The sequence below is a fragment of the Mytilus galloprovincialis genome, chromosome 7 (assembly GCF_965363235.1).
Source record: "Mytilus galloprovincialis chromosome 7, xbMytGall1.hap1.1, whole genome shotgun sequence".
Taxonomy (NCBI): Eukaryota; Metazoa; Mollusca; class Bivalvia; order Mytilida; family Mytilidae; genus Mytilus; species Mytilus galloprovincialis.
The window spans coordinates 56,950,157-56,961,313 of NC_134844.1; the positions used below are offsets into that span (position 1 = coordinate 56,950,157).

General features: G+C 32.0%; 1 long non-coding RNA gene across 1 annotated transcript; it reads right to left on the reverse strand.

Annotated features, from left to right (window-relative positions):
- Nucleotides 1-2,792: 2,792 nt before the first annotated feature.
- Nucleotides 2,793-8,154, reverse strand: LOC143081798 (uncharacterized). Its single transcript, XR_012980095.1, has 3 exons — nucleotides 7,938-8,154; nucleotides 6,871-7,091; nucleotides 2,793-3,168 (listed from the first exon to the last, which is right to left on the reverse strand). It is a non-coding gene; the product is annotated as an uncharacterized LOC143081798 (long non-coding RNA).
- Nucleotides 8,155-11,157: the final 3,003 nt, after the last annotated feature.

The following is an 11,157-nucleotide window of genomic DNA, read 5'->3' on the forward strand; positions in this document are numbered from 1 at the left end:
AAGTAGACCAGTTGGCCACAGAGACAAAAATGACACGAGTTGAAATGATGCCCAAACGATGACCTTATGAAAGGCAACATTGACCTACGAATTCAACACGAAAATGAATCAGGGAAAGGTTTTCGTTTTTTTTTTGTACATGCCAATTATTTTGCCAAACCTCACTTTGTTACTGCCGGAACCTTAAACGTTCAATCTATTGTCATATCATGGCGTAAGATGCCCTGCGAATTGCTCGACCGTTTAACGATAAACCTGAATAAGTTTATGTTCATTATCTTGTGTTCATTTTGTGACGCATTCAACAAATTCAACACATTTGGCACAACTTTTTGGAATTTTGGATCCTCAATGCTTTTCAAGTTTGTACTTGTTTGGCTTTATACATATATTTGATATGAGCATAACAGATAAGTCTTATGTAGACGAATCATGCATCAGGCGTACTAAATTATAATCCTGGTACCTTTGATATGTAATATTAGTACCAACGGCAATAGAGTTTGCGTGAGGTTAATACTAACAGAAATGTATACAATTGTATACTGATGACAGAAACTAAAACTGGACGTTATTTTACATTCTCCTTAAACCAAAACCAAATAACGAACACCCTCATGTCAATATGAAACTGCGTATACAGGTAGGAAATGTGATAAATTCCTGTTCTTCTATATTGACATAAATAATAATATACCTGTCTTTTCATGTGTTTCTGTATCATGTAACTATAAAGTCTGTTATATATATAACTGCTATCTTTTCATTTATATGTAAAGAAATTCCAGCATCAGATTACGGAGTAGATATCTCCTAATTGACACGACAATTCCTATCATGATTTCCGTGAAATAGTATTGCTGCTCCAATGAAACTAATAAACCAACAATTCCAAATTGGGAAATTTGAATCATTTATTCGTAAATGTTACGGATATCATCACTAGTTTGTTGACAATTATGAAAAATTAGTTTCCCAGATGATAGCTGATATTTTCTTTATGTCGTGACTAAAATTTCGATCCTTATTCACAAATGTGACCTACCGAATTAGACTTAATACAGGTTTTTATACTGAAATAAGCAGCGTGACGGGTGCCAAATGTGGAGCAGGATGTACTACCTCTTCCAGATCTAGAGCACCTGAGATTACCTCAAAGTGTTTTTTTTTTCAATGTCGTTTTGCTTAATCTGTATTTTATTTGTTCTGTGTTATGTTGTGTGTACTATTGGTAGTCTGATTGTCTTTTTTTTCTTTTATCATGGCGTTGTCAGTTTATTTCGATTCATGAGTTTGAGTGTCTTTCTGCTAACATTAGTATCGACAAACGGGTAGTGACTGTATGGCAGATATACAAAAAAGTACACTCCCCAACTCAATATAATCAAATTACTAGACCACATGAAACAGTGTATAACATTATTTTCTTCTATAGAAGTAATTAACATATGCAAAAAATGTGGAAAAATGTAAACAAAACATGTCATAAATTTTCATGGTAACACTTCTTTTTACGAGAAAATGTCAATTGAACATTCATTGTATGCGGAAACATATATATGTTTTCATTTCATCAATTAAAAAAACAGTTTGGCGTTTAGATTTTGAGTTGCATGTTACCTGAGATTAATGACACCTCAAGACGATAAACATGCCTAGCAGTTAATTAAAAGTACATTAATATACATCATATTTTTTCCAACTGGTTTGATCGATACCCAGATTGACCTGTACAATAACGATGGCGGACCACTCCTAATCGTACCAGATTTGACCAGAATCTAAATTCGTACTCATGATGATGCATGTCAAAAAATGTTTGTATTTTCTAATGTTTAACTATAACGAAATAGTAAAAAAAACTCTTAAGTATTAGAAAGATCAAGAATTGTCTACTGAAAGAATAGATTGCCTTAACTGCATTTGGCAAAGCCTTCTAGAATTTTGTATCCTTAAAACTTAATTCTTTTTTATTCGAGCGTTAATGATGAGTCTGCTGGTGTAGACAAACGCAAACTTGTTTTTTTTAACCCGAGTTTGAAATTCATAAGACACATAGCTGTTTCTACAAGGAAGGTTGTATGTTCTTCAATTGTATTAAACAATAAAAAAAATCTTCCTTTTTTACCAATTTCCTGGTGTGAAATTATTACACTAACCAACAATACCCTATTGTTAGAGCAATAGCGTCATCTATCATTTACAATGGGAGGTGACTTTTGAACAGCGGTATACTACTGTTGCCTTTGTTTATTTGCGCAAATTATCAATCTATGGTGTTATCAAAATTAGTTGTCGTGTATAATGTACTATAGGTGATATGTTTATTGCATAATGAAGTTCAACCAGAAACAAGTTTGAGATTTATTATCTGGTTTGTATTAAACTAAGAAAATATGATATTTCAAAAGCATAGACACCACTGGCCAAGGTTAGAGGGATGGTTGGGATTCCCGGTAAAATTGGTAACCCAGCGACATTCTGTATGTATGTGCCTGTCCCATGTCAGGAGCATGTGATGCAGTGGTTGTTGTTTGTTGATATGTTTCATATTTGTTTTTCGTTCATTTGTTGTTGTGCATAAATAAGTCGTTAGTTTTCCTTTTAAAATGTTTTACATTCAACATGTTGGGGCCTTTAATAGCTAACTTTACGGTATTGGCTTTGCTCATTGTTGAAAGCCGTGCGGTGACCTACAGTTCGTGATTATTTATACAAATTAAACAAAACATGTCCCTAAAATTAAATGTGGTATCACAAATCGGTTTTTATTGCAAAATTCAAACTATATATTTGTCATTTCATTTAATTCCTAGCACATATAGATGATTATCAAGAAAAAAAGGTGTGTACCTACTATCCTAATAGTATCTCAAATTTTCAAGAGTTGACTTTTTAAAAGATATACTGCAAGGTCCTTCATTTCCATTATTTTTTATTGTCTGAATTTTAAATTCATACTCGGTATCGGGCTTTAAGTTCTTAACTGTATAATTGCAGCAATTTCCCTGTGTGGTATAACATATATGAGAACTGTTGTGAATGTTAATGCAGTGAACCTTGTAATGCTGCACAAATTGTACTCCAACGTTCGGTACATCCCATAGAAGTTCAATCTTCTCTTCAGTTACCTCACAGGCAGATGGTTGTCCAGGTTCAAACAATTCTCTGTAATGATAAAATAACTTAACTGAACACTTATTTAATGATTAAAGTATTAATGAAACAATATTATTGTTAGATTTGTAAAAAAAACCTATCTAGACTAGTGACACATTTAACAAAGCTAAGTAAAGGCAACAGAAGTATACCGCTGTTCGAAATTCATAAATCGATTGAGAAAAAACAATTCGGGTTACAAACTTAACCTGAAGGAAACACATCAAATATAAGAGGAGAACTAAGACACAACAGAAACACAACATTCAAATGTAACACACACAGAGACGAACTACAATATAACAATTGCCATATGCCTGATGATAAGAGCTGATGATTGGTACATTCCTATGTTTTTCTAAATGTTGTTGTGCAGTTTTATTCAACTTCCAAAATCACCTCTACCTACACATATGCTGGTATTTGAAATGAAATAACAATGTGGATTCTGAGAAACATTTGTTCTTTTTCTTGTAATTTGAATAAATAAGAAGATACAAAATTTCTTATCGAGGATTTGTTTGAAAAATAACTATGTAGCAATAATTATGTGTAGCACTGTTGCTATTTTTTGTCATTGTTTTACATTAATTCCAGGACTCGCATATATTTAATTGTATACTTAAATAATTGAACGGTTTTTCTTCTATTATAATTATTGCACTACAGCAACAGAAACAAAACGTTATAGATTGCACAGAGCTTTGCAAACCGCACATATGTTGGGGAGATATATACTATACTAAGATATTTATATAAAAAAGAAGATGTGGTATGATTGCCAATGGGACAACTCTTCACAAGTTTAGATTGTTTACGTTGAGTTGCACAAATTTGGTTAGTATGTTTTATATCATAAAAACATCACTTAAGACTGGTAAACGTATGAAACTTAATATGATGGGGGTGAAAATTGAATTCTTAAGAAGGTCCAATGTGCAGGTAGATAGGTTGAAAACAAGCCCTACATTTTGTCTTTGGAATAAAATAGAAATGCATCTCAAGTTTCCATTATTTTATATATTTTTTTTACAAAACTTCATAGTAGAAAGAAAAAAAGTGTAGAATAATCACAGTTCTAGCCGCAAAGGTAGTTCATATTGAAAATTATATTTACAGAAATTCCACCTATGGGGATTTCTACATGTTCTAGGGAAAACAAAAAATTTGTAGTTAACTGTGCGCCAGGCATGCCAAAAAAAAGAGAGTAATACATCTTGTGCTGTTTCGCTTGCCAAACATATACATACTCAATGTTTTACATGTAGCTAATTCTCAAATTCATAATTAATAAGCCAACACCACATGGAAATGCACAAATACAATTGTTATATACTAATACTGATAAACTGCATTGTTTAAAGTAATAAAGAATTGAATATGCAATATAAAATATTCTCTTGTTTTGTCTGGGTGTGATGTAAAATATTGCATTTTATGCTTTTTTAAAACATACTAAGCTTCAGGAGCCTCTTTCATATTGTCATCATTTGTCAGAAAAAAGTAAAAACACAAAAATACTGAACTCGGAGGAAAATTCAAAAAGGAAAGTCCAACATCAAAAGACAAAATCAAAAGTCCAAACACATCAAACGAATAGATAAGAACTGTCATATTCCTGACTTTGTACAGGCATTTTCTAATGTAGAAAATGGTGGATTGAATCTGGTTTTATAGCTAGCTAAACCTCTCACTTGTATGACAGTCGCATCAAATTCCATTACATTTTCAACGATGAGTGAACAAAACAAACATACTCACAGAGTAAAAATGTCAAAAATAGGGGTACAGCAGTCAACATTGTGTTATCATCTTAATCACTATAAAAACAACAAATGTAACGAAGAAGCACAACAAGGCATACATCAAATTTAACATCCTCATTTGGCTTATCTTATACGATTTTATTTATCTATGTAAAGTCTACCCGGAAAGGATGGAAAGTTGTCAGTACTGGTGTAAAATTGCGCGTTTGAAATTCGCACAGGTAGACATAAAATAATTTTGTCGTTCAAAGTATGACGGCATACATAAATGCAGAGTCACGTAAGGTAGATATAACAAAAACAGACTTAACAGTAAAAGTAATAATAACAAATAAAATAATTGTGTGGTTCAAAGTATGACGGGATACATAAGTACAGAGTCACGTCAAATGTATATCATAAAAAACAGACTTAACAGAAAAAGTAGTATTAATGAATAAAATAGTTTTGTCATTCAAAGTATGACAAGATCCATAAGTAAAAGTAATATTAATAAATGAAATAATTTTGTCGTTCAAAGTATGATGTTTTACATAAGCACAGATTTTTCACGTCAAATGAAAATTTAAAAAAACTGACTTAACAGTAAAAGTAATATTTATAAAGACAAATAAAAGAATACTATAACACGTTATTATGGGTGACAGCCATTAGGTCTCTGATAAAGCTTTGATTTCAAATATTAAAAAAACTTTGTAAACGAGCCATCACAGTTTGTATTCGAAGCTGTACAGTATCTATCAGTTCATACGATAAACATCAAAATGTGCATGTTGACAGTTTAGAATAAAATTTAATGTGTATGTTAATCTTACTACAGCGAAAGTCGTGTACAATAATCATCCACATTAACAAACCAAAATCAATACATTAGTCAACAAAGCCGAAAAATTCAGTCGGTTTATCAAGATGGCAAGTTTTCTTATTTGTTTTTATATTTTGGTCAAAATCTATAAGAGATAAAAAACAAAAAAAAAACAAAAAAAAACAAAAAAAAACAAAAAAAAACAAAAAAAAACAAAAAAAAACAAGTATTGTCTAATACATAACGTTTCATTTGAAGTTATATGAAACGAGTGACTGGTGAACAATAATGCTAAGTCCAATTGCGAACCAATGCAAGCATGTATCATTAACTTAGTCTTTTGTGCACGATTTTATCATATTTTACTCATACATATCGTATAATCGTATAACCGTCAAAAGTTTTGAAACCGAGGTTTACCGATTGTCTATTTCGTAAAAATCAACGTAGAAGCATGAGTATTCATGTAAAGCATGTAAAACATGTACAGTAAGATATAGTTGTATGTGGATGACAAAGTTATGTTTACGTTTGTTGACTCTCTCTGCCAATTGAGGTTTCCACTTCGCACTTGCGTCGAATGTTTACGAGAAAGGACCCGCTGAGGAAACTGCATACGGAAATTATGTCGGCGAATTGTTGTCTGGAACAATCCGTGTTCACACTTAACCTTTATCTATGTTATGGATTATAATCAAATACAACTAACATTTAAATATCAAGAATGAACACAAATGCAGTCACTTTCATTCAAGACGGAAACCGTCTAAAATTTCACTTAAATGCTTAAAATGTGATAATTTCAGTAAATTATCACGATTTATGATGCTAGAACCCGATATATGTACAATGTATGGTCGAAAAGAGCCCATATTTATGTAGCAGAAGTATCATACTTTCTAATAATTAGATGAAAGTTAACATTTTGTGAAATGCTCTATTTTGGGGACAAAAAAGGATCTTTCTGGACCTACTCCTTATGAGAAATTAAAGAATTTAAAAGTATAACTTTTTATGTACCTAAGTTTTATAATACAAGAATAGCAATAAAAAACATATGCACCATTTTTTTGTCATTTGACCTTTCATAAGACAACTATATATATATATATATATATATATATATATATATATCTGTACCTCATGTATTTGTTAAAGTCGGTTGGTCCTTTCCATTCAGTTGATGTTTCCTTGTCATGTGTTTTCCATTTAGTAAACGTTTCTTTGTCGTTGGTTGTCCTGTCGGTTAATGTTTCTTTGTCTTTTGTTGTAATTTTAGTTAACGTGGTCTTATCACTTCTTTCCTTCAAGAAATAGTATCTGTACGTTGCCATAGATGATATACCAATCCATGATAACACCTTAAAAATGTTTAGAAATATATAATGTAACTGCGCAGCGATTTGAAGTAAATTTAAATCACAACATGTGGAATAACATCTTGGCTAAATTGCAATGTACACATATATACCAAATATATTTCAAAATCCCTATAATTAGGTCACCTAACACCTTTAATCTATCGGATCGAACAACTCCGGACTATGTATGTATTAATCACGGCCCACAATAGTCGTTTATGAGGAAACAACCATTTGTTAGGCAAATTATGTTTCTCATCATACGTGTTGAATTAGATATATACAAACTTCCCTTAGTAAAACAATTGACTATGACACATGTATAAAAAATCTTGTAACTGATTAAGATTGTTAACTTTAAGAAATGAAAAGCTTTTTTCAGGAACAAAAGATATTACCCCTTCATGAGGGTTTCATAGAAAAAGATAATTTCTGCCGTTTTCATCCCTGCCGAACCTTTAAATGATTTTTATAACGATATTTTAGTTTAGCCATGAGCATCACCGAGAAGACATTAATTAGTGAAATGTTCATCTGAACAATTTGTACTTTGATGATATGGATGTGTATTTGTGACATGTTTATATACTCTAATAATGGGTAAATTGAGTCATTGGGCTTCTGGTTCGATCATGAATCATTTGAGTTAATTTTTACTTAATCAAGAAATTGTCGTTGCCATTTTTATTACAATATTTGTTTCGCAGGCAATTACAAAATGCACACACATGAAATTGATCTTATGTTTTTAGTTCTTTTCACACTAGCGTGGAACATACAAATAAGGCATTAAATATATATTTTAAATAATATAAATTCTGCCAGACAAATATACATATTTGTTACCTTGATTATACCGTCATCCATGAACGTATTGATCCCCCGTAGAATTACCCCTTTATGATCGAAAACTATCCATATGTTAGATGGATCTAGGAATAGTTGGTTCTTCACATTTTCCATGTAGGAGCAGTTAAATCTGTTTCATTCAATCACATACAAAGACATATCATTGTTTAATAAAACACGCGTTCTTCCTTTAACTTATAAAATATGTCATTCCTTATATGGGTTTTCGTTTCACAATTTTGTATTTGTATGGTTCTTTGCATAAACACAATAACTATTTAGATTTAAATTTACCAGGTCAATCTTAAAAGGATCATATGCCTTCTCAGAATTATAAACGTGCCGTTTATTTTTAACTGCAATTGATAAAGGATCGTTTAACCCTTGACAAAACATCATCAATTTCACCTTTCGTTATATTGATGATGTAATGTCTCTTAGTAGACCTTTTCAATATCTCTCGACACCGACTAATGACACCTACAGTTTACAGGTAAAATGGATAGGTCGTCTCAAAGACAAAAACCGTCATGATTATCAATACGTAACATATTGGATTGGCGGATATATACTGTCTTGACTTTGTAGCTTCACAATATAATTATATCAACCAAATAAATAAATAAATATATGTCACTGTCATATAATATTCTTATGTTATATGTATTTACACGACATTTCATGTTAAATGATTAAAACAAATACAGCAACCGCCGTTCTGCTTCCTAATCCGCTTTCTCTTCAATTTTATGATTATGCGAGTCCTTTACCAATTATTTGCCGCATGTAAAAAACGATTAATTTGTTGGTGTAAAAGCTTTTATGAAAATTTCCAAAATTTATGAAAAATAATTACTGGACTGTCCGTACGTCCGTATATCATTTGTGAACATGACCAAATTGGTATTTTTCAACCGATCTTCACCTTCCTTAGTTGATGTACATATTCAATTTCTGGAGGGATAATCACATATTGATTTTGAAGGTCTAAGGAAATTCTCCGCTTCAAGATATTTTGTTAGAGTTGATGTTTTTCATGATAAATTTTGAAAAAAAATATAATTGACTTCTCGTTTTAATGTTACAACATTGTGAGCAGTGCATTTTTTACGTACCTGCGTATGGAATTTATATTTCAAGATGTTAGTTAATACTATAGGGCTTGTTGACATTGCAAAATCGATATGGACAGTGCTTAGCAGGGGTTTGGAAACCGACGGCTGAAAACAACATACATTGTCCATTCGTCATAGTGTCCTTCCCCCGTTCCTGAAAATGACCTGTCGGTTTCTTACAAGAAGTTGATCAAATTTCGTTGATTTTATTTATACACTGTCATTGCTATATTTTGTTTTGTTTTCATGGGGTCTGAATTTATTTCTCTATATCCAATTTCCGGAACAAAGTTTTGTACCTTTTTCAAGTTTTTTCGTACTTTAGATTTTTTTTGTATCTCATCTATGACCATACATAAGGGAGGTTTTGAATCAAAACAGGGAGAAATAATCCGCTGCATTTCCCTTAGAGACAAAGTTTATCCATATCGTCATCCTTTAGTTACACCATTTATAACACCTCAAAATAATCGTAAGCCATAATTTTCAAGAGAAAGAGCAGAAAATTTAATCGCGTGATTGGTGAATACAGAATTCAAGTGGAACACCAAATTGGTGAATTAAAAATATACAAAGTATTCAGTACATTACGGAGGCATTCAAGATAAAATCTAACAGACATTGTGGAAACATGTGCCGCCTTTGTCAACAGACATAAAACATTGTTTAATTAAATATCAAATACAATTAAACATGCTTTGTTCTTTTCATTTTCCAAATTCCACCATGACAGCTAGAAGCTCAACGTCTAAAAAGATGAAATGTGACTTAAAGCCAATCATTTTCTTTAAAATAAATTAAAAAAAAATCCATGTTATTTGAACTCTGTAGGAAAGTTCTATCATTGTCAATGAAAGCAATAAAATCAATAATGATTTCATTTTTTTTTTTTAATTTTGAGACGACCCCTCACATTTTACCTGTCGTAGTCGTTCTCAACTGTAGGTGTCGAGAGATGTTGAAAAGGTCTAATACTAATAGATTCGGTGATCACTTACATTTAATATATCCAAGTGAACTTGAAATATAAGATACTACCGACACAGATATATCTGCTTCATATTTAGACCTTTTTTCTCGAGATGACTACTGATGGTAGGTTAAATACCAACATTAATGACAAACACGATAATTTTAATTTTCCTATACAACTTTCAATTTCTGTGTAGCAGCATCCAAGCGGCACCAGCATATGGAGTATATGTGTCTCAATTGATACGTTACTCTAGAGCTAGCTCAAAGTACGTTTATTTTGTTGAACGAGGAATATTGCTTTCTCAAAAGTAGCTAAGACAGGACTATGAATCAATCAAATTAATGTCATCACTCAAGAAATTCTACGGTCGCTATCATGAGCTGATTGGCTATCATGACAAAAGTGTGTCAGAATTCATATCTGATATTCTTCCTCAGTCATCATAACCTTCAATCTTTACCGAACTGAACAAAGAAATAAAACGACGGGGATGGTTTACGGTACAAGAAATGCTTACCCTTCCGGAGCAACTGATTTCACTCCCGGTTTTTAGTGGAGGTCGTTTTGATTCTTATTTATTAATTGTAACTGTTGATGTAAATGTCTTTTAGTTTGATGAGTCTTTTTTTACTCCTGGGTTTTGATTGTTTTTGTCTTGTTCTGAAACTTAGAAATCTTTAAAAGCAGTCCAATCTAAGTGTTAGGGTATTTACAAGTCAACCTTTACCACAATCTAATTAAAAACCGATCTCTCATCGCTCCTGTTTCTGATATGTCGCGTGGGAGATCTAACGAAACCGGCTTTGAGGTCACATGTGAGTGAACTAAAAGTCATGAATTTATAAAGATATGCAAATGAGTTGACGACCTATTAATAAGCCAATCAAAAAAGTTTATGAATTATTTTGACTGACGATTTCGTCGTAAATGAAATGAGTTACATCCCTTTGCCTTACGTTAAACTTCCAAGATCGTGGAAGACTCAATTTCATTGGTCGAAAAAGACACACCTACGAGGTCACTCACATGTGACCTCAAAGCGGGTTTCGTTAGATCTCCCACGCGACATATCAGAAACAGGAGCGACGAGAGATCGGTTTTTAATTAGATTGCCTTTACCATTGCT